The 21,554-nt window shown below is 43.9% G+C and overlaps 1 long non-coding RNA gene across 1 annotated transcript; it reads left to right on the top strand.

The window, feature by feature from the left end:
• Positions 1 to 6,872: 6,872 nt before the first annotated feature.
• Positions 6,873 to 21,500, top strand: LOC131384420 (uncharacterized). Its single transcript, XR_009215251.1, has 3 exons — positions 6,873 to 7,293; positions 18,259 to 18,419; positions 21,059 to 21,500. It is a non-coding gene; the product is annotated as an uncharacterized LOC131384420 (long non-coding RNA).
• Positions 21,501 to 21,554: the final 54 nt, after the last annotated feature.

The following is a 21,554-nucleotide window of genomic DNA, read 5'->3' as shown; positions in this document are numbered from 1 at the left end:
GGAACAATGGCTTCTTTTTATGTAGGTAACTAAAGGGCAGATGGAAAGAAAAATCATCATAGTCATCACTGGCTAGCTTACCTGTAAACACTAATACATATACCTCCAAATTCCACAAAGTTCTTCCCTCAAAGATGATTGTGATTTTCTAGCTCCAGAGGCCTCACTTATTACCAAACTTGGGTGTCTGATGCAACCACAAACCTTTAGATTAGCAGAATCTATTTCATTATGCTTCACAAAAGTTTAAAACTTTGCTGAAGCACCTAGAAGAGAGCTGTGCTTAATTTTCTGAATTTAAATGTATTTAAGCTTTAAGTAAATAATTGTCATCCAGTGGCTCCTTGGCATTACAAGGTCATAGAGACAGGAAAGAAATCAACTGTAACATCATCCCAGCTCTCAGATTTTCCCACGTGCTGTCATTCTCAAGCCAAGGTGAGTGGAGAGGCAGCTATGCCACATCTTGTCAGGGCTCTTAAACTCCAAGACATCTCTGCTTTATGCCTTAGGCCCCTCTAGGAGCTCCAGTTACTCAGTTCATTGTGTAACTTGCTCTTTAAGATTGTCTCTTCTCCCCAAGTCCCCTCTCGCCTTGGCAGAAGTCCAAGGTGGGTTGATAGCCTGAGGGTGGTAACACCATGATGCACCCACAGACCCTTAATCTCTGGCTCTGACCTTTACTCTCAGCCATTACACTTGTCTACCTCATGATGAAGCTGCTGGGAAACCAGTGTCCACGTTGCTGTGGGATCACATTACAGGAATGGGCAGCTGTCATCTTTAAGATATTCAAATAAGTATCTTTTCCAAGAGGCGTCTTGGACTATGATCAACAGATCCTTCCTGGTAGCCTTCATTATATACTTGGATTCTAAGGTCCTGGAAAATAGAATGCTTTTATCTGAGCTGAATCTCATCTTGCTCTGGAGAGTGCTAGAAGTTCAATTTGGTAGAACTCAGCTAGAGTCCCTGTATCCCTTGAAAATGTACTTAAACTGGCTCAAACCCTGAAATCAAGGCCTGTGGGAGTCCAAAGTTCTTTCCATGATTGCTTTGAATTCCTGACTGCTGACATCCTCCTAGACTTCCTTATCTCGGTTCCTGATGTTCACACCTGAGGTCCAATTTCTACTCCATGGTAACCTGAGCATAAGCTCCATCCTTTCATAGGTTTATGACACTGTCATTTGGACCAAGAATTTCATGAGTTGGGTAAACTCATGAGCTCAAAGTTTGGGCTCACATCCTGCACCTCTCAGCTTTTCACCGTCTCTCTCTCCTCATCACCTCTTATTTTTCCTCTTCTCATTTCCTCTCTTTCTAGAGTAGCAAGCAAATTTTTACCTTGCCTCTCAAAGAACAGTTATCTTCATACACATGTTGCTGGGGGTCTCACTTTGCACCCCCAAGAATGTGTTATATTCCAAACAAATAGTATCATTCTTAAAAGATATTTTGGTGTCAGCTGTTAATAGGACATGTATTGTCCTTATTTCACAAGAATTTGGACTACTCCATCTACATTGGAGAACAAGTACCTTCTAAATCCATTCATTTAATCAGCAGCAGACCAAAAGCATAAGTGGGACCTAGCTAGGAGGACACTCCAGGCATAACTCAGGGAATAGTAGATTAGGTAGCCACGGACCATTTTGTTACCCCCATGCCCACAACTTTCTGAGACATCTGACCATTGTGAAACCTGGAAGAGACATGGAGAGGATGAGCATTTGAGACATAGACATTGAAGCCAGATCTGGATTTGATCTTCAAATCCACTTTTTACTGATCACCTAGAAATGGAGATAATGATGGGTATCTTGCGGAGCCATTGAGAGTACTGGGATAAAAATTTATTTAAAACCCTCAGCCTCCCCTTGATACATGAGAGGTTCCTTCCCTTTTATTTATGGTCTAGTATGGCTGGGAGTGCATTTCAGATGTGTTTCAGTCTTAAAAGTCTCACCAAGAGTCACTTCTCAGTAAGGAAAGATATGAAATATCACTCAGCCTTACTTCCCCCAGCTCAGTCCCCAGCCAGCCTCAGGCATAGATCCTCCCTGGTGGTGAGGACTGTATGTACCCTCTGGTGGTGCTTCTTTTGAAGCCAGGTTGGCCATTCCTTCCTTTCAGACCCACCTCCCTTGCCTGTCAACTCCTTCCGCAAAAAGCACTGAAGACAGAAGAACTACTTGAAAATGATCCTAGCCACAGACACTAGCAGGGCTTGGTACATAGGTTGATGGTCTTTGAACTGGCAACCCCAGGCCCTTTTGGATCCTTGCATGTGCTCCTCCCACGTCTTGAAATACCCCTTCCCCTAAGCCTATCTTATTGACATAGTAGAGATTCATTTATTTTACAATAGCCCTTCCACGGTCACTCCCTTCAATTGATTCCCACCCACCACACGTGCGCACGTGCACACACACACACACACACACACACATGCATATAAGCAGTGATGCTAAAATAGTATAACTCCATTACTATCTCTCTCCCTTCCCCCACTTAAACTTCAAACCCATTCAGGACAGAGACTCTGTGTCATATTTGTGTAGACTCAAACTGAATTCAATACAATCAAATAACACTGTCTCCAACTAAAGCCACCTTCCAAACAGAACAATTTCACTCGCAGGAAACCATCCAAGGCAGTTAAAAACATCACCTTCCAATTTGCAAAGTGTTTCCCCAGGCATTAGAGAATTGGGTCTTCATGGCTGCCCTGTGTAATTCTCCCCTAAGTTTACTGCCTAACAGCACTGCCACCCAATTTATTGATCCTAAGCAGTTCTGCTGTTTCTGGGTGCTTGAATTGCACCTGGGAAGAGAATTCAACTGCAGGGAAAAAAACGAAGGACTCAGATTCACGTCTACCTGCCTCATGCAGAACAATAAAAGTCTTTGCTGGGTCCTTCTGCTTTACAAAGTGCTTCATACAGTCATTTAAGCCTCATTAGTATGTGTGAGACATTAGAATAAGTTATTTTATCTCTCTTAGCCTAAGCTTCTCCATCACCAAAATAGGTATAATAATAATAATAATATCTACTACCACATAATTGAATGTTGTGAGAATGAATTGGGTTAAAGATGGAAAGCACATAGTACCATGCCTGGCACATGGAAAGAACTCAATAAAGGTTATCTGGTATTAAAGGAGCTTTCTCAGCTGGGCACAGTGGCTCATGCCTGTAGTCCCAGCTACTTGGGGAGGCTGAGGTGGGAGGATTGCTCAAGCCCAGGAGTCAAGGCAAGCCCAGGCAACATAGAGAGACCCCTATCTCAAAATAATAATAATAATAATAGTAATAATAAAGGATCTGCCTCCCAAACAATATCCTTTATCAGAGCTGAAGAGGTTATGAGACATAAAGCTGTTTATTCTACCTCTCTTTGCAAGTCTTACCCCTGTATTGAAGTTGTGACACCTGTTGTCTTGGGGTCTCTGAAAGCTCTGAGGCAAGAAACATTCAATTGGTTATTATGAGTATGACTCATCATTCTAAAGCCCAAAATAAACCACATATTCAGTTACCACCTGTTCACATGTGGGTTGCTATCTCAACCCACACTCTTAGCAACACCTTCGCTGGCCCCAGAGAAGACCCCTACCCTTCAGATTATATGCAGTGCTTCCACTGCATTGATTTGGTGTTTCCTTGAAGGAGTCCAATTCCAGCAGGGCCTCTGCCACTCCAGGGTAGGGGAGGATTGCCAGAGCTCTAGGAGTCCCTTTCTCTTGACCAGTCCTAAGCCCCAAAGAACAAGTGACTCAAATGTCCCTGCTGCTCAGAGCCCCTCTTCTACAGACATTGTCCAGTGGGCCCAGTGTTCAGTAGGGAGGCAGAAGAGACCCACTGCAAATGCATCTCCCCTCCCAGCTCCAGGGCAGTGCAAGAGAGCCCAGCAGCACTTCCCTGGGAAACATTTCCACCATTAACAGACACGCCCATTGCACTGACAGAATACCTGATGCGAGTGTTCTACTGACCATCCGGCTTCCAGCTTTGTCCGGAACTCAGTACGTAACTTTCGACAAATCACTGCCCTAAAATTGTTACCTCAAAAAATGCACAAATCCCACTGGTTGATCTTTGGCTAAGAAATATTCAAAGTATCTATGATGAACAAGAAGGGATGTTGAGAGTCTAAATGTACCAGGACTTTACATATTGTCTCACCCTCACTCATGGCAGCCTTTCAGGCAGATACTGTCTTTCCTTTTGCAAAGTTGGAAACTGCAGTCATGTCAGAAAGTGTGAGAGCTGGAACTGCAACCCACGTCTGCTGGACACCAAGCGCCTGTTGTTACTTTTCCATCATACTACATGCTACCTCCCATTTCATGGTTTCAGGAGAGAAAAATTAGTGCAAAAAGCATGAGTTGGCAAAGGCCTTTTGTGTTACTGAGGGAAGATGGTATTGATTCTATCAGTTAGACCACCCTCCATGCCTCCAGCAGCCATCCAACCATCTCTAAGCTCTCCTAGGGAGCTGGCCCAGCCCCGCTCAGCCTGGCAGGAGGCAAATCTTCCTGACGCTCTGTAATAAAAGGGTTTGGAAATTGGGTTATAAGGAAAACCATCTCTCATTTTCTCTAGTAGGAGAAAAGCTATTCAACAGAGGCCCTTTCCCTTTCAGAGCCCCTTCAAATTCGTTAACTCTCTGCAAACACTGCTTATAAAACAGCACTTGAAGCGAGGCAGCAGAGGCTACCGGGGAGCGGTGGGCGATGAGATTTTAATGTGTTCCATGCCGTGAGCCCATCCTGACTGTCTGAAGAGCTTTGTTCTCAGGCCCCCAATTATTCAGTTTCTCAATCTTCCCCCATCACAGAAAACACATCTCATTTCTCAGACCCAGCCTCAGGCTCCTTTGTGACAACCTTCATTTTCTGGGCACAGCTTGGTGGCAGCTGGTTTGGGGAGGGATGTGGAAGGGAGGAGAACAATGGCTGAGGTTAGAGAGGTGAGTGGCGTCGCACCTGCAGAGTCAGAAGAGCCACACTGAAGTTCCCTTGTGAGGACAATATTTGGCTTTTACGTCAAAGGGATCTTGATGGCTATGGCATCTCAGAACAACAGTCTAAAAATCCCTCCTACTGAGTTGAAGGAAGCACAGTAAAGTTTTTGGAGAGAGCTGGGGGTCCTAGGGGAAGGATGTCTATAATCTAATTATTCGCAAGGAGATGAGCATTTTCTAGGATGGAAGACCAAGCTATGGGCATCTGATTGGGAGTAGACCAGAATCCTAGAGAAGATATTCTTAGTGGCCATTGATTGGTCATTGGTACAGCCATTGACTTCAAGTTTGACTTGACAAAGGTAGCAGTTTTTTGTCTTTGATGTCTCTTCCTGTGAAGGTGTCACTTCTCCACAGCCCCACAGGTGCTGCCTTGGCCCATGCCCTCATCATTCCTCCCCTGGACTAGAGTGAGTCCTAACAGCGTCCTGACTTCTGGCTGCAGCCTCATCTAGCCCTCCTCCCCACAGCCACCACCAACAGAATCTTTCCAGAATGCAAACCTAATTGTGCAATACTCTCCTGCTCAAAAATATTCCCTAGATAACATTTTCAGAATGCTAGATCAGCATACATATTCATCGAAAAAGCACCGAAAAGACATCTGACCAAATGTTAACAGCAATTATTTTGTGTAGTAGGTTTGCATATGATTGCTTTTTCTTTACACTTTCTTGGTATTCAAGTTTTCTGCAGTGAGCTTAAGATAAATATTGTTTATTTTCTAGGCATAAAAATATCATCCAGAAAAAATAAAAGAAATCCTGCACAGAACAAAGTCCAAATGTCTTAGCTTTGCATTAAGCCCACCCAGAGCTTCCACATATCTTTTCATGTTCTTGTTCCACTACAATTCACAGGTCAGTCACACAAAAGCTGTTTCCTGCCAAAAATGTAGTCCCCTCTCCACCATCATTACTATCACTTTCCCTACTGCTTATACTCCCATCCTCGCCATGGCTTTTTTTGCTTATAAAACTCCTAGTCATGCACTGAGGGCCACGCAAATGTACCTTCTCTAGAAACCATCATCTCTTTACTCAGCAGTTATTGTTTTCACCACTCTGGGCTCATCATACCTCTTGCTAATATTCTCTCCATTAGATTACAAGGGATGCAATTATCCCTTCTCTAAATGAGGAAACCAAAGCCCAGTAGTAGCCAGCAGGTGATATAGCCAGGACCAATCCTAGGGTGTCTGGCTCTTCAGCCTCTGCTATTTAACTACTACACAATAGAGCTTTAAAGCAGTTGCTACTGTCCCAGAATGTAAACGAGAGCTATCCCAGTATGTGAATTAGCTATGATCATCCTGTGACATCACTGCAGCTGTTTTACTGTGATTTGTCCCGCCCTGTTCCAGTCACACATGTGAGCCCTTTCTTCCCATGATATCGCCTGCCAGTCATTGTCGCCCAGCAGAGCCCACCAGCACTCACAGTAGCAGACCACAGCAGTTACTGTGATTGCAAACTTGCCAAGGAGATATTGCCTTAAAAGTTGACTTTAGAACAATACTGCTTGAGATCGTTCCGGTATTTGCGCTCCTCCATAAACTATTTCTACAATATATTCACAGAATAGACAAAGCAATGCTTTATTATTGTCTGGACCTCTGGCCCCAAATGACTGTGCAGAACTTCACTGAACTGGACTGGACCCCATGGAGGGCCTGATTTATCTCAGCTCTCACCTACAACTCTGAAATTTGAATTTCCACTCTGCTCGGACAAGGAGTTGCTCTGAGATGAAAAACCAGAAACACAGGGCCAAAGAAAGCAAAATGCTGGAGGTGAAGCTGGTCCAGGCCTCTGGCTCAAGGCTGTCTCAGTGTCCCTAGGTTTAGCTGCCCCATGAGAAGGCGATAGTTCACAAAGGGCAGGGAGGTGATAAAGCCCATTGTCACCCAAGTCACTGAGGGGGAGGAGGAAGAAGTGACCAGACACCATGGAGTGAGGCAGGCAGAAGCATTAGGGAGGAGGATGACCACCTCTTTTGAGGAAGAAGATTTAAAACCTGGTCTATCATCCATTATGTTTCACAGATTTCCCTAAAGGAGGAAAGAACAGGACTGTAGATTTAGAACCAGGAAAGTACTTTCATGATGCCAAGGATCTGAACTCTTCTATTGAAAAACAAGTGTGCCCACTCAACAGCCATAGGCAGCATCTGTCAGCCACAATCTAGGCTAATTTGCAAAATGAGCCTTGAAAGGAAGGTCTTGGTCTTGCTAGAATCCCATGAAGCAGGTTGATGAAGCAGGTAAGAAAAAATTAAGGGAGGAGGTGAGTTTTTAAATTGATGACCCCATGATTATAGCTTTGAAAAGGAGAGATGGACAGGAATCCTGATGATTCTTAAGAACCCTGGAATTGCAGACCTGCACGGACCCCAATCTACAAAACGCTTTCTGAAAAAGCATCATCAGCAAAGCTTTGCTGAGGGCCAGTAGGGGGTTCCTAAAACGAGTTAAGATGCACTCTGTCTTCTGCAGCCTTTGTGTCTCTCTTGGTTCTCTGCATGTTCAAAGTATCCTAAAGTGTTGGCGCTAAAAGGACCTTCAGAGGTCTTCTTGCTCCACCGCCATTTTTATTCATTTAATCAACAAATATTTATTGCATGCCTGCCATGTCCCAGGCACTGTTCTAGGTTCTGGAGCTGCAATGCATCAAGGAAACATACAGTTCCAGCCTTCATAGTATATATGTTCAAGTGGAGGAAACAGACAATACAAGAAACAGACAAAACAAGTGAACAAATAAATACTCAAGATGATCCCATGGTGTTACATCTGGGGGTAAAATAAAGCATTATGATGTGATAGAGAATAAAGAAGGCAACACTAGATTAGGTGGTCAGGGAAGCCCTCTGAGAAGTCATTTGAACTAAGTTGTGAATGACGGGAAGAAGTCCCATATGAAGCTTCAGGGGAAGAGACTCCAGGCTGAGAAAATGGCAAGTGCAAAGGTCCTGTGGTGGTTACGACTTTGATTTGCTTAAGGTACAGCAAGGTCAGCATGGCTAGAGTGGAATGGGCAAGGTGGGGAATCTTGGAAAAATAGTCAAGTGCCTGACCATAACTGACCAGATAGTAGGGATTTGGAATTTATGCAATGGTAAGGGCAGCCCTGTTTTAACCATGTTTTAGGCATGATAAATACCCACGGCGAATTGAGAGTAGAGCAGGAGAGGAACATCCAGGCCTGTAGACTCCCAGTCCAATGCTCTCTCCCACTACAATGCATGGCCAGTGTGCAATAATACCCCTCATTTGCTCGCTCTGACTTCCATTCTAGTTTTCTAGAATTGCAGAGTGAAGGACTTTGTCCCTTCTTCTAATTAAACACTGAGCGGAACAAGCAAGGAAATGTACTTTTGCACAGAGCCATGTCTCCTCCTGAGCATATCTTTAGCCCATAAAGGGGAACGAAATGTGATAATTAGTAGCCAATTAATGTGCATTTCAACAAACTGTATTTTAATTATTCTGTCATAGGTTGTCTGCCTGTGAAGTATTCCATGTTAATTAAATCCTTTTAATAATCCAATGAAAGCACCTCTTTTCCTTGATGTGCTGCTTAAAAGGGAGACGACAGCAGACTCGGCTCATGTAATTTGAGTTAATGGCATGAATCCCGCTTTGAGCTTTCATATGCTTATTGAACTAGTGATCTCTTAATACTTGCTAAACTTTTTAATATATAATTATCATACAATTTCCCTGTTACGTCTGAGAGACTGCATTCTGATAAGCTCCAAGAACTTTGCTGGAGCGACACTGAACCTGTGTCTTGTGCCTGGCTGTGATGGCTGGCTGTATCAGCTGCCATCTGTCATTCCTCTTGTCCTGACCTCTTCCTCAGAATTGGTCACTGCAGTTGTGATTTTAGGCATTGAGCACCTACTGTGTGCCTGGGCAGTGCTGGAACTGAGGAACTGGGTACGAGGTGGGGAGACTGATCTAGCATTCTTTCTCCTAGTATTCTAGCATTCTGCAAGGGGACTGGGGGTTCTCAGATGCAGGTGTAGCATGGGCAGAAGCTGGCAAGGGCAACAACCAGGGACAATTAATTAGGATGGGGGGATGAGTTGTCCCAGCCAGGGAGAGGCCAAAAGTTCTCATTACCAAGTCCAGTGGGTTGGAGGTCACTCTAGGCTTCTGCAGGATGGGGCGACTATCCATAGGTTCAATGCCAGAGAGCAGGAGGGCTTGTAGGAGATTAGGACTCTCAGTCTCTGAGTGATGGCCCAGAGACTGTTGTGATCAGATACCTGGGAGGGTATGAGGGACTCCAAAGCTGGGTCCAGACCAGGAGGAAAGACAGCCAGCAAATGGACAATTCAATGGGTCTGGACTCTAGCCTCATGAATAGCTGGGATAGTGCTTTGAAGGATAGATTAACCCACTATAATGCATATAGACTCACCAAAATCTATAAATTCTCAAACTCAGTAAAAGTTTATTTCTTGATCATTTAATAGTGGCAGATGAATATACCCGATTTTCAGACCCACCCCCTCTGCTGCCTCATCCATGGTCATTAGGTACCCAGGCCCTTTCCATGTTGTGTATGTGCTGTCTCCTAGGACAGTGCTTCTCAAACTGTAGTTCCTATACCAACAGCAGCAGCGTCACCCTGGAACTTGTTAGAAATGCATGTGCTCAGGCCCTTCTCTGGGACTACCAGATCAGAAATATTGGAGGTAGGGCCTGGCAACCTGTTTTAACAAGCCTTCCAGGTGGTTCTGATGCACCCTGAAGTTTCCGAAGCACTAGCTTAGGTCCTAGTTGTCATCTGCACTCAGCCAGCAAATGAAATAGGAGAGCCTGGAGAGGTACTTGCAAATTAAAAGCCTTGACCCCAAGGTAGCACCTGTCACTTCCACTCACGTTGCTTTAGTGAGAACCAGTCACCTGGCCATGTTGAGCTGCAGGAGGAGCTGGGAGTGAGGTCCTGTGCTAGCAAGGTCCTGTGCCAGTTACACGTATATAATCTGGAAGAGGAGAGAGAAATGTTTCAAGCCCTGTCTCTTCCACAAAACATGAACCAAGGGCTGGAGGAGATAAGTTGAGGGACAGAATTGCCCCACCCATGAGACTGAGGAAGGCACTTGGCAGTTTTCCCAGCATTTCTTCTCTATGGAGAAGGGGTTCTACAAGGTGTCTGGAGGGCTCACATTGGCTCAGGAACTTCAGGAAACACAAGTCAAGGAGGTTACATTATGTGCTCAAGGTCGCATAGGTAGAAAGTGACAGGGCTGCAGCTTGTCTCATTGCCTGATACCAAGTTCTAGATGTCTTTCATCATACTCGGGTGCCTCCAAAATTCTAGCACTCTCAGTCTATGTAATTGAATTAATTGTTGAAATAGGCCTATGCATCCCTCCTGTCTCCATTTTACAGCAAAAGATGCTGCAATCGAAGGTACAAACAGGTGTTGACAAAACATGAAGGAAGGAATCCAATTAAAGAGCACAAAGAAAATTCCATAGAGGACACAGCAACTAAGAATGAATAAGATGAATATATGTGATTGTGTCTATTTGTGCATATGTGTGTATACATATATATACATACACATATGTATATATATATATTTACATATATATGCACAAATATATGAGAAAACTTCACCCATAAATGCATCATGCTAATACAACCAGAATGAGCATTATGCTTCATTTCTATGAACAGCCTTCAATAGGAACGAGGAAGAGAAGGAATTCTAGACAAAAGCATAAACAGAATTCCAGAATGGAAAAGTCCCAGCAAGGGAAAGTCCAAGGCACGTCTGGAGAACACCAAATAGTTGGGTGTGCCTCGAGTGGGAAATCGTGGAGAATAATGCTGGGGCAAAATGTAGGACCCAGAATGTAAAAGAAATTGAATGTCATGCTAAGGAGGTTGTACTTTATTCTTTAAATAATGAGTATCCAAGAAAGAGTTTTAGGAAGAAGAATTACATGTTTGGATTTGTATAGGAGCAAGATTACTCTGGGAATAATAAATAGGACTGATTGAAGGAGAAGAAATTTCTAGAAGGCAATTAGGGAAGTGAGGAGGTTTTTGCAATAGCTATGGTAAAGAGAATGGGCATTGAATGAAGGTGACAGAAGTGGTTAAGAAGAGGAGAATCATTGTGATTAGAGGTGGTTGGGGAGGAAGCATTTGCCAAAAATGAAGCAGATGTTTCTCTTGTCTATTATGGGAATTTGGGGGATATTGAAAAATAGAGCACAGTAGAAATCCACGTCTCAGGTAAAATATGCTGCATTTAATGAGCTCTAAGATGCACAAATTTTTCAATTTTAATGTCCTTAAGATCAGACTGTCTCCTACAAATGAAGACATCTTTCAATCACTGTCAGACAGCAAGTCACGAGGAAGTCATCACAGCCCATACATGTGTGGACTGGGTCTCACGGCCATGAATGTTGTCAAAACTTCAGTTGGGTTATGTGCAATGCTTAACATATAGAACCAACAGCTACTGAAGGCAGGATAAATTGTCATATTTCTTTAAAAAAAAAGATTAATGAAGTTGTAAAGCAATAGAGGCTGGTGGGACTGATTTATCTATGGAGCAGGGCTATCTTTAAGGCAACAAATATCAATTTGCCAAAAAACATTTTACTAAATTTGAACAGAAGCTACTTAACTTCTGGTGATACATAATTCAACTGGGTGGGTAGAGGGGTGTAAAATATGAGTGTAGTCAAGTAAGACAGTTCCCAGCACTGAGATTTGCTTGAAAATAATTCTTGGAGACGGTAACAGAGCACTCTTTTAAAAATGCTGCACCATCAACAGGCTGATGGCACACAGGGAAACTCTGGGGGACAAAAATATAAATACTGAGGACTGGAGTAAAAAAAAAATCAGAAGATTCTAAAGGTGAATACACATTCTAGGAACACCCGACCAATTTTTTTTTCATTTGTATTTTCCATTTTATGTATGTATAAGGGTGATATATGGGCTATTTTAATAAGTATGCAAAATTTTTTCTAAGTGATATAAAAGCATTGTGTCATCATTTGTGAAATGCTTTTCTTTCTTAGCAGTATGTAAAATAATGGTACATCTTAAAATTGATGGCATCTTAGAGTCAATGAAATGCAGCATTCATTATTCTCAATCTCCCAGCTCAGAATGAGGTAGATGTTGAGTCTAACATTTTTAAATGTGGCTGAACAAAACCTTTAGTGCAATGCTGATGAGAATTTTAAGAGGTACAGAAAGTTTGGGAAATGGTTCAGTAGGTTCTTGCAAAGTTAAACATACACTTAACCTGAGACCCAGGAATTTCCACTCGTGGGTATTTACCCAGGAGAAATGAAAACATATGTTATGCAAAGACTTGAACACAAATGTTTACAGTAGCTTCATTCATAATAGCCACAAACTAAAAACAATCCAAATGTCCATCAGCTGGTGCATGGACGAACAAAGTGGGGTATACCTTATTCACACAATGGTCTACTACTCAGCACTGAAAAGGAACAGACTGATGACACAGGTGACCACATGGATGAATCTCAAAACCATTCTGATAGGGGAAAGAAGTCAAATACAAAAGACTACAAACTACAAGATTCCATTCATACATCACCCTAGAAAACGCCAAAAGCATAGTCACAGAAAACAAATCATTGACTGTAGGCTCCCAGGGGTTGGGGTTGAAAGGAACAGATTGACTGCAAAGGGCCAAAAGGGAACTCCTGGGTTAGGGAAAGGTTCTCTAGCCTTACTGTATGGTGCTTATGCAACTGTATACTTTCTCAAAATGTACTGTACTCTCCTCTCAAAAGATGTAAACTTTACTGTATATAAATTATTCCCCTGTAAGCCTATTTAAAAATGTGGCTGAAAGACTGAAACAGACCTGGGTTCAAATCCCAGCTTTTCCTTTTACTAGCTCTGTGCCCTGGGCAGCTTCCTTAACCTCTCCGAACTGACCCCCCAGGCTCCTCATGCTTAGAGCAGAATAACAAGGCTTGTGTAATAAGACTTTATTGAGAGTACTAAGCGAGGTAATGTATGTAAAGTACTTGGGGAACTTGACAAAGAATAAATGCTCAATAATGGTAGCTCGCATGCTAGCAGGGACCACCGACAGTTTTATTACTGATGAATTAATCAGTTGTTGGGATGACAGAATTGTATAGGCCAATTAATTGCTTGCGGCTGAAACCAACATTCTGGTCAAAACAATGTTGAAATAGGGGCTCCAGGGAGATGCAACTTGAGCCATTTACAGTCTGTGCTTTCAAGCTTTCACTGTTGCTTCTGACACTACCTCTCACATGAAAGGGAGAGAGTGCTGGGTGAAAGTTATTTTGCATAGAGGCCCCAAAGACACTTGGGAGTCTGGGCACAGTCCCTGGCACACAAACTGAAGATTGATTTGAAGTGACTTTTGCTTCCCACTAATTGGAATCTACACACACAGCCAAAGGAGTCAAGTATTTAAGTATACAACAGAGAATGTGTCCAGCATTTTGCATTCATTGGTCTTGTTGTCTTTGTTAGAACCTTATGAGATAGAAACTTTCATTACTCCCATGAAATTGATGAGGAAACAAACTTAGAGAGATAAAGAAACTTGCCTAAGATCACAGCTTGTAAGGGCAGAGCTCGCAAACTCTTGTCCAGTGGGTCTTAACCCTGCACTAGACCAAGCAAAGGACCTGGGAAACCTAGTGAAGGATGCATGGAAGCAGAGCACCTGGGATCCACACCTGGAGATGGAGTGCCTGTAATAGTGATGTGCTTGAGAAGTGGCTGCTTGGGAAGGGGCACTTGCATTAGAGTCTCTGGGAGTAGGTAAATGCATGAAGGCGGCTCACTCCTTTCCATGAGGCTTCTGGGGAGCCAGAAATCTCCAAAGTCCTGAGAAAGTGGAAGCCCTAATGATACAGTCCTCACCTTACTGCAGATAGGATGTGCTTTGCAACAATGGCCTGAGTTTCCATTGAGCCTCCCTATTCCTGGGCTCAGGTGAGTCCCTGCTCCTCCCTGAACCTCGTTTGCCCCAGCAGTAAAATGAGTGGGCAGAGTTAGATGTTTGTTGGCTCCCTTGCAGTTTAGATGCTATAATACAGCAAGCTGCACTTCATTTTCACATGTCAACAGATTCGTCAGCCACTCAATCACTGTTTGGGGGGACATTGTGGGGTTTCTGATCTCCTGTTTTGTGGAAGTCCAAAGATTGGGGCCAGGGCTACAAAATCCTGCTTTTCTCAGAGCAAACCTGTCGGAATAAAATTTAAGAGAGAGAGAGAGACTCAGGCAAATCTTAAATCCTAGAAGTAGATCATTAAACTTTTACAAGCTCTAACAATGCTGGGATTGAATAAACCCTGTCTTAAGTATTAAACTTGTCAACCTTAAGATGGCAAAACCAATTCTACTACTTCCCTCTACATTAAAGACAGACAAATAAGTCATTGATTTTTTTTCCCTAAGAAAAAAAACAACATGCCCAGTCAGATCTCTTTTGTAAACCACATAAGACACAGGAGTCTGGGCGAATGTAATAAAGGATTCTCTTTTTAAGTAGATGAAAATAACATTTCAACCTGAGAAATCAAGAATATACATGGAGATGTGCAAAAGGGATTGTATCTATTGCAACAACGATGTGAAATGTGTGAAAAGCACATATAAATGAAGGGACAGCTCTTCAGTCAGCTGATGCAGTAACTGACCTAAATGTGTTAGATTCACAAACACTTATTAAGCATGTCCTGTGTGCTGATCTCTGTGCTGGGGGGTCCCAGTGAATAATAAGACTTGGAAGACGTGGTCCCTATGCTCAGTGAATGCACCATCAAGTAGGGAAACCTACACCCACCCACCTAGGAAAGTGCTCTTGAGAGACTCACAGGAGTGAGTCCAAGAACCCACAGGGGTGACTAACTAACTCTGTGTGAGGGCAATGAAAATGGGTCGCTCCTTGCCCTTATAATAAATTGCAAAGTCTTCATCATGGCTGATGAACCCTCCCTAAGAGGGTCCAGGTAGACCAGCTAGCCTGACCTCCCCTTGTTGTCCTCCCCCTCAATCTTTATGCCACCTCCCATTCTTTGGGAAGTGCTGTGATGAGTTGAATTGTGCCCCCCTCCAAAATATGTTGAAGTCCTAACTCCTACTACCTATGCTGAGTGTGACCTTATTTGGAAATAGGATCTTAGCTGATGATCAAATTAAAATGAGGTCATTAGAGTGAATCCTAATTCAATATGATTTGTGTCATTAGAGAAAAGGGGGAAATATGGTTATAGAGACAGACATGTACAGAGGGAAGAGGATGTGAAGATACACAGAAAATGACATCCACAACCCAAGGAACACCTGGAGCTACCAAAAGGTAGAAGAGAAGCCTGGAACAGATGCTCCCTCAGAGGCTGCAGAAAAACCAACTCTACCGACACCTTGATATTGGAATTCCAGCCTCTAGAACTGTGAGACAATCCCTGTCTGTTGTTGAAGGTGCCCAATCTGGGGTACTTTGTTATGGCAGCCCGAGGAAATGAACACAAGTGCTGAGTTCTTTCAGTCCTAGGCTCTTACAAATGCTGTTTCTTGGCCCAGAACACTCCTCTGTCCCTGCCCCTTCACCTGGCTAACTCCTCAGCCTGGATAGCACCTTTTTGACAGAAGTCCCTTGTCACTCATTCCCATGACGCCGCATGGGTCTCATGTTGTTCCCTTCATCCTCCCATATAATTCCCTGCTATATGCCTGTCTCCCATCTGGACTGTGAGCTCCCGAAGGTCAGCACCTGGCACAGTTGGCAGCCAGTAAATACCCGAGCTAGTCAAGGATTGAGCTGAGCTTCCTACAAAAATCAAATAAGAGAGCAATTGTGAACGTGCTGTGTAAGCCATGAGGCCCCAGGCACAGGGGCTGGGTTTTAATTATTGGTGTCTGTATTGTATATGTGGTGATGCACCATGGTTGCACTTCTATAAGGCATTGAATGTTAAAGTTGTCTACATGTTTCCCTGGCAAACAGGAAAGAATGTGCATTTGGGTCTTCAGATCTTTGCATTTGGAGCTGCCCTGCCTATGCTTCCAGCTTTCCTGCCCTCCACCTTGGAATCTAGCCCAGAGCCCTGAAAGGGGCTCAGAAGGAGGAAGCTATTAGCATGGAAGGTGCTAGAACCATTGTAGGGCAAGAAAAGCAGGAGCCAATGGCAGGCGCAGCCTTGACTGGCCCCAGGGAGTGTCCAGAAGGCCTCTCCATCTGGCTGTCCATTTAGAAACTTGACCTCTTTGCAAGCAATAAGCATCTGGGGTCCATTAAAATGCAAGGCACCTGCTGGATGTCTGAGAAAGAATCTGCTAGTGAGAAATTAACCTCTTTGGGGGCATTGCAGGCTCCATCTGCAGGTGACAGGAGTGTGTACTACAGTAGCCAATAGTCACCCCTTCTCAGACTCTAGCCTAAGGCCATGTGGCTCATCAGAGGCAATTGTGTTCCCTCTCTGTGCCTCAGTCTCTTCAATTGCAAATGGGACATTAACGTCTTCTGAGTCCACCCACAGGCTTGCTTGCTGGGAGAAGTGGGGGAAAATAAGAGTCTGAATGGGTTTTATGGACTAAAATGCACTTTATAGATTTAGAAGATTGTTATCCTATTCCTAATGAGTATTCATTACTAGACTCAAATTTCACAGTTCTATTTCTAAATCTACCTGAGCCTCCAGGTATCTCATCCTCACAGCCTCATGCCATGGGCATGCCTCTTCAAAAGAGAGCATGGATCTACCTTGTAGAAAAAACCTACCCTTGAATTAATTCCATTCCACAGGCATTGGTTGAACAACTGTTAATGTGGATATATAAAGAGGGGAAAACAGATCATGCTCTGGAGTAGCTGATGCCCCTTTGGAAAAGCAGCTCCTATGGAAGGTGATATAGAGTAGAAGGTGGAATAGACAGTGCTGGGCTGAGTCAGAGGAACTAGGTTTCTATCCCGGCTTTGCCAAGCACTGGCCTTGCGACCCTGGTAAGTCTCCACTGCATCCCTCTCAGTCCTTCTTGGTGTTCTCCTCCATGCTGTAAGTCTCAATAAAAAAGGCCTCCAGGTAGAAGATGCCACTTCAGAGAACAAATTGGGGATCCCATTGTGGTTGCCATGGGGAATGAGGACCGTCCACAGGTCCTCCCACTGGCTATGTCTGTATGGAGGCTTTGATACCTCCTACCCTCTTCTCATTAGCCATCCCAACTCTGCCTACAGCGGCATGCGATGAGACCTAATCATTCACCGTTTTCGCCTCTAAGTCCTGTTTAGCTTCCATACCCTGCCTTTCCTGTCTCTAAGGTCCAACTAAAGGATATTGACAATAAAAAGAGTGATCATTTGCAGGCAGGAAGGTTAAAAAGAGTATGGAAATTTGCAGTTACTAAGCATTTATTAAACACTTACTGCATGCCAAGCATTTTACTCGAGGCTTTTAATCTTCTATTTCTTTAGTGCTCCCAGCAGCCATAGGAGGATATCATTACTCCTTTTCTACAGAGAAAACTGAGAATCAGAGAGGTTAAGTAACTCACCCGAAGTCACATAGCGAAAAAGTTATAGATAGGGATTAGCTTTCTCTGGTGCCCTAACAAAGAGGCTTTAGGCTAAATCTATCCAGATTCTGTTCCTATTGCCCCTCCTAGATACACACTCTGACGCTTCATTGACAGATATTGACCTGAGGCTCAGTGTACAGTCTTCCTCCAGGTACTCTATCAAGCTTTCTGTTCTGTTTTTATTCTTCCCTTGGTTTCCCCCTTTGCCCTGTGGTCCTTGGACATAGTCATCCCATCCAGCTTTCCAACTATCCTGCAGGCCCTGCCTTCCAGAACCTCCACCCACATTATGATCTGAGCATCTGTTGACTTGACTTGGCTACATTCAATCATGTAATATTGAAGATCAGATATGTGTTCGTCCATTTAGCAGTAGGCATATTGAGCATCTTCTGGTGCCAGACATCAGTTCATGCACTGAGAATACAGTGAACAAAGAAAGATTCCCACCCTCGGAAAGTGCATTTCAATAGAAGCAGCAGATTTCACTTATAAACAAGTGAACACATGAATAACATAACTTCAGGAAGCACGTGCTATGGCAGGGTGGGCGGGAGGTGACTATTTTAGATAGCTCAAGGAAGCCCTCTAGGAGGAGGTCATATTTTAGCAGAGACCTATATGATGTAATACAGCAAACAATATGAAGATCAAGGGGAAGAGCATTTGAGACAAAGGGATCTGCAAACACAGAGACCCTGACACCAGAACAAGCTCACTATGTTTGCGGAACAGAAACACCACCACCCCAGCTGCAGACCGATGAGTGAGGAGTGGCAGAGGCTGAGTCAGAAAGGTGGGCAGATGCCAGATGTGTAAAGTTCTGTAAACTACAGAGATAAATTTTAATTTTACTCTCAGGGCACTGGGAAGGCCCAGAGAGGTTTGGGCAGGGAAGTGATGTGGTGTCACTTACATTTTTATTTTTATTTTTATTTATTTTTTTGAGACAAGGTCTCGCTCTTTTGCCCAGGCTGGAGTGCAGTGGCATGATCATGGCTCATTGTAGCCTCAATATTCCCAGGCTTGGGTGATTCTTCCACCTCAGCACCCCTCCCCCTGCCCCAAGTAGCTGGAACTACAGGTGAGTGCTACCACACCTGGCTAATTTTTTGTATTTTTTGTAGAGACAGGGTTTCGCCATGTTGCCCAGGTTGGACTTGAACTCCTTGGCTCAAGTAATCCACCTGCCTAGCCCTCCCAAAGTGCTGGGATTACAGGCATGAGCCACCGCACCTGGCCTCACTTACGCTTTTAAAAGATCACTTTGGCTACTGTGTGAGGAGTTAACTGGGAAAGAGCAGAAAATTACAGGAAAACCAGTTAGGAGCCTACTACAGTCATATATGCAAAATAAGGTGAGATGCTAGTGGCTATGACTTGGGTGGTAGCAGTGGAAGTGGTAAGAAAAAGTGAAACTTGGAAAATATTCAGTGGGTGTGTCAGTAGGCATTTAACAATCTGCCCTCTTGGGAGCAGGGTGACCTTATTTTGTAGCATTTGTCAATTTCCACAGTGCAAATACCTCCACCAAGGGTCACCTAAAACTTTCAATATGACATCAACTGGCTTGCAATATTTCTAACAATTTGACAGTCAGCTCTCACAAGTTGGCTTGAGCCAGTTCCAGCACCCTACTGAATTTATTTTTGAGGTAGAGTCTACAGGATTTGTTGAAAGTTAGGATGTGGGGGCAAAGGAAAGACAAAAATCCAAAATGACTGCCAAGCCATTGAGTATATGCCAGTGCCATTTACTGAGATGAGAAGACTGAAGGGAGCGGTCAATTATGGAAGTGGCTCAGAAGCACATGAACGTCACTCCCACATACTCCCCAGCCTTCACGGGGGAAAAAATACCAACACACTTTTGCTGTTGGGCTAGGGAATAAGGAGAACATTTTCTACTATCTCCATAAATCTAAACAATCCCGAGGCCACTTTGTGGTGTAGCAGTGAAGAGAATGCACCTCAGAAACAAGACTCTTCTGTATTAGTCAGGGTAAGGCTGGCTGCTATATCAAATACGTCCTGAAGTCTCAACGACTTAGTCCAATTTAAGTTAACATCTCTTTTATGCATCGTGCAATCAGCAGTGTGTGGGGAGGCTGGAGTAGAGGTGGGAACTCTGTTCCACGTGGTCATTCAGGGATCCATGCTGATGGACACTGTCCTGCTCCATACACGGCTTCTTTTTTTATTTTTTAATTTCAATTTTATCTTTCTTTGTTCTGTTTTTTAGAAGCATTCCAGAATAAGTTTGTAAGATTTCAACACCACACATGGCTTCTAAAGTCAGTCTAGGGATTAATGTCTATTGGCAGGAGGCGATAGAGAAAGGAGAAGGCACATCAGCTTCATAACCACTTCCACTAAAAAGTGACATTTTTGGGGCCAGGCACGGTGGCTCACGCCTGTAATCCCAGCACTTTGGGAGGCCGAGACGGGCGGATCATGAGGTCAGGAGATCGAGACCATTCTGGCTAACACCATGAAACGCTGTCTCTACTAAAAATACAAAAAAAATTAGCCAGGCTTGGTGGCGGGCGCCTGTAGTCCCAGCTACTCAGGAGGCTGAGGCAGGAGAATGGCATGAACCTGGGAGGTGGAGCTTGCAGTGAGCCGAGATCACGCCACTGCACCCCGGCCTGGGCGACTAAGCGATACTCTGTCTCAAAAAAAAAAAAAAAAAAAAAAAAAAGAAGTGACATTTTTATTCCCACCACATCCATTTATTGCTAAGAACTGGTCAACATGGCCTCTTCTAATGCAGGCGACCTGAGAAATGCAGGTTTTGGCCAGGCAACCACTTCCCTACACAGCTTCAGTCTTTGCAAGGGAGCAGGAATCCTTGGTGGATGGCCATTCATCTCTGCCTCTGGCCCCACCCCAGCTCTGCCTTGAGCAAGTTGCTTAACTGCTCTGAGTCTCAGTTCCATCTCTGAAAAATGGGAACAATCCTAATACTTATCCCACAGGATTTCTGTGCTGCTAAGGAAAGGAAAGGATGTGATACTCATAATGCACTTAGACTGGTCTGCCAATGCATTTGAACCAGAAGTATTATTTGTGATCCATTCCAACCTCCTGATTTTCCAGATAAGCCCACCTCACATCAATGTGCACTTCTTCCCTCAATTCTAAGCATTCATACACAGAGAACGAGGCCAAATAATAAGAGCACTTTGAAAGGGATTTATACCTTAGTGGTGCCCCTCAGTATAGAGCACTGGCTTTGGAGCCACAGGACCTGAATTCTAGTCTTAGATCTAATAGCAACATGTTAGGTCATTTGGCAATGTTCTAGGAATTCTTTGAGGCTCCCTTTCCTCCTTTATGGGGTGATGGATAACAATACATACCCGAGCTTGCTGGGAGGATGAAGAGCAGAGGGCCTTGCAAACCCTACACACATGAATGTCTGTTTCCTTGCCAGGATCTAAAAACACTTTGAAGGCAGCATAGGACATTGCAAGATGAGACACATCACCACACGGACCAGTTCCCCACAGATCTGCATCATTTTTAAAACGATCTGTTTGGCAATCAGCACATACTTCTCCTGCCTCATGAGCAGAGGGTTCTCAACGGCAAGAAGTTGAAGCTGTTCATTTTAAAGACTTCTCCCTCTCAGCTTGATTCTGCATGCTTAAGGTTGTCTGGGGTCCCAAGCAATCAGAAATGATTTGTGTCAAAGAGCGCATTACAAGAATCATTTGTCACTTCTGGTTCGTGTCTGAATTTGAAGAATGATGCTGGGGAGTGATCTGAAGGCATGATGTGAGGTGTTGTTATGATGAGTAGCAAAACCATTATGTTAACCTTCTTGGGAGCTGAGCTCTGGGGTTCAATTTTGACAGCGTGTAGCAAGGGCAGAAATTTCCAGCCCCCACAATGAGATGGACTGGGAAGTATTATGAATACCTCCCCAT

This window comes from Hylobates moloch, unplaced genomic scaffold (genome assembly GCF_009828535.3).
Source record: "Hylobates moloch isolate HMO894 unplaced genomic scaffold, HMol_V3 SCAFFOLD_10, whole genome shotgun sequence".
In the NCBI taxonomy this organism is placed as follows: Eukaryota; Metazoa; Chordata; class Mammalia; order Primates; family Hylobatidae; genus Hylobates; species Hylobates moloch.
Note: the sequence above shows the minus strand (reverse complement) of the source record. Positions and strands in the feature narration are given on the sequence as shown.